Genomic DNA, 3554 nt, shown 5'->3' with positions numbered 1-3554 from the left:
TTCTACATTTGTTTACAGTGTTTCTATTGTCGCTGTGCATCCCTGTGTTTGTACAACTCCGGCCACTTCAAGAAATGAAATTGAAGATGTAATCTCAGTGAAATCGCGCTGGCCTGAGATAAAATTGTACTGATATGTGACAATCAAAGCCTTCTTGAAGCCTTTCTTTGATTCGTGTTCTGCTTTAAATCTGAACCGTGTCTCTTTATCTTCTTTCTTTTGTCCAGAGTCAGACTTAATACCACTTGTTTGAGGAGCAGTGTTTAGTTAAGTAGCAGTTGAGTCATGGCTCTGGGTTGTATTTCATATCTTATTGTGATTGTGTTCACTTGTGTCTCATTACCCAATCAGTACATTTGTGTGTAAACAGTCTTGCCTGTTAACACACTTTTGGCTTCTTTTGCTTTTAGAATTTACCTGCGTACCAACTCCTACTGTTCCTTTCTTTGTATTCACTCTGTTTTCTCTGTATTTTGCTAACACTTTTGTTGGAACAGTGTTTTGGAGTTAACCTGCCTTTAATGCTCCAGCACCTTTTGTTCTCGTCTACCTTAAGTTTGATTAAATAAATTCACCTTCTGTTTCTCCGTCCTTTGGGTCATCCACTTTGTAAAACTGTGACAGCTTCATTAGCCTATAACACCAGCTGTAATTATTTGCTAAACATTTATAAATGATTCACTTTTTGGTCTGCACCTACCAGGATACATGTTTAGCTAACCTCACTGAGTGGCATGCAAAACATCTTTCCCTTTATAGTGCCACCTTGTTGGAATACATTTTCAACATGGCGAGCAAAGCATTTTTGGATGGAAGACTTTGACAAGTTGCAATAATTTGAGTGTAACAAACACCACCTACAAATAAAAGTCTGTGGTGGTGGCATGGCGGTGTGTCAGAGCTGCTCTCATACTGGAGCGATGTTCCGACTCTGACCTCCAGCCAGAGACGAAAGCTTTCACTCAAAGTGCCACGACTGCTGCATTATGAATGTACCAGAGCAGAGGATTCCATTAGGAGTGAGTCAGCAAAGACGTCCACTCATTTTCAAAGTATAAACGGCTACAGCAAAACAGATATGAGTGAGGCCTGCTGAAAGCACAGACAGACGTGAGCTGCCCGATACACAAGATGAATTTAGGGGATGATCTCAACACTTCCGAGAAAACTGTCAACTTCCAACACCACTATTTCATTATTGCATGAGACTGTAAAGGGTTTTCTAACACTGTATATGGAGTTGTCACCATTGCCTACATTGCAAAATATGTGATGGGAAAAGACAAATCCTACTTGTATTCATCCAATATGGATGCTAGGCTGAAGCCTCTGACTCTATATAAAGATATAATACTTGGATGAAGTTGGACATTCTACACGACAGGCTATGGGGCCTGACTCATTTGTGGAGGCGGCCTCAAGTGGACATTTGTGGAACTGCTGTTTTCGCATTACTGCATAGGCTTCATTTTGCAGCCTCTTAACTGAAATTGAAAATATACAGTATGTGCAGTATACATTTATGAGTTTGCTGTTCCAGTGGTTTGGAGTAAAGTAATGATTTACAGTAGACATTCCACTTAACAAAGGCAGGATTGTACATGTCCAAATACTGACCTGTGCATTGCTTTGTAACAAGAGCTGAGCCAGTTTTTTTTCCTTCCTGAAGCTACTTTCGTGGCAGCACGGCTTTCCGGGAAATGAATCAGAAAGCTGCACTTATTTCATATATCAATAGTTAAGTCTGACAAACACTCCAATACCAGAATGCATTAAGTTCACAGAACGGAGGGCATCTGCTTCTTTTCTCATCTAGTGTATCTAAGGATCATAATAATCTTTTAGTTTACTTATAAGTTCAGAAACACATTTTTATGAATATTTTGTCCTCAAATAGAAGAATCTCGGCCGGCCATTTAAATCCCTGAATTAAGGAATGTTCTTCATCTTTCTTGTTGCAAGTAGAAAAGCAATCACTTTTCAAACATAAATTCATTTTTTTTGCAAGTCCATCCAGGGTGGAGTCTACAGCATGCATTAATTACAACATTAATTCACAGAGGTCAAGTGGAAAGCCTCGTCTCGGGAAGACGGATCCAAACTAATGTCACTCTGTTCAAGCAGAGGCCCTGAGAGCTGGAGCCATATGCTTAGTCCTAATGCAGCAGCCGCAGTAAGCGTACATTCAGTTGACATCGCAATCTGGAGCCGTATGCAACACCGCTCAGTTTCACGGATAATGTGTTAAAACCGGTCACATATCACATCTGTGTGAGCGTGCTCCTACTGACGCTGCCCATACAATGTGTCACAATCTATTACAGTCTGCACCACCCACCAACATACACAGACAAACACTCTGATTATTCTCACTGCCTCCTTTTGTGTACATACAAAAGAGATACAGAAGTGGAGTTTCTATCAGTCCAGTGTGTGAATGCAGGTTATTTGAAAACCAGATGCTGCTCTCTACACAGCAGCCTGCATAATGCTACAGCATGTTGCATTTCATGCGTGTTGATCAGTTCTTCCTCCTATTTCTCGTTTCACATGCAACGCATTAATTGTCCGCGTGATAAATTGCAGCCATTGCAGCAGCGCCCAAGTGACATATACACACGGGTTGTTTTATAAGCCCAGATGTGGCAACATAATCTCCAGATTCGCAGGGAGAATGTCAAGGGAGAGCTCCTTCATACTTGCCTTAATGAATCATGCTATGACTTCGTTCTGCAGAAGCAGGAGTGCGTTTGGCATGTGTGCTGAGCTAGTATCAGTGCCAGCATCATGTTTGATTATGGTGATGGGGCTCCGGCAGGGCAGGTACACATGTGATTTGAAGCTCACGACTTATTTTCCAGATATTCAAGTAGTAATCTCCAAGGTTTTGGCTTTTCGTTTAATTTTGACAGCACAGCCACCTTTGCTTTCGTGGCTTTATTTTGGTTTTTGTTCTGTGCACTATGTGTCAGAGTCTATTTGTCAGTGTCTCGACAATGTGGGCAGCAGCCTTGACTTTTTGCATGACACAAAATGTGTTTCGCTGGCAGGAGCCGCACTAAGGCAGGATTTGTTGTAGAAGATCTGTGCACATCTGTGGAGGGCAGTGAGGGAAAAGCCAGGAAGATGGAGACAGACACTTCAAATGGCTTATGTTTACGTTTCCCTGAAAAGTGGCCTTTTGTGGCAAAGACTAACTGACCTCTGCCACAAGAGGAGGAAGGACAGAGATGCTGTTATAACGTCATGACAAAAGAATCATAGAAGGTTGCTTTGGAAACAAGATAATTCTTTACATTTTTTTTTTATTGCTTACTATATTTTCTATTTCATTTTACTAGATGATACTTTTATTTTATTTTCATCTGATTTTAGTTCATCTTTCTTTTTAATAGTGTTTTTTTAAGAGCATTTCTTTCATGTGCACCTAAGCTACTGTGACCGAGTAATTTCCCGTATGGATCATTAAAGTCTGTCTGAGTTCCAACATAATGTACAACTTAAGGTGGCCCGTACTAGCTTTTGGCTGTGGCTTTCAGGCACAGCTTTGGGGT

Source organism: Mugil cephalus, chromosome 5, assembly GCF_022458985.1.
Source record: "Mugil cephalus isolate CIBA_MC_2020 chromosome 5, CIBA_Mcephalus_1.1, whole genome shotgun sequence".
In the NCBI taxonomy this organism is placed as follows: Eukaryota; Metazoa; Chordata; class Actinopteri; order Mugiliformes; family Mugilidae; genus Mugil; species Mugil cephalus.
This window is presented reverse-complemented; position numbering follows the sequence as displayed.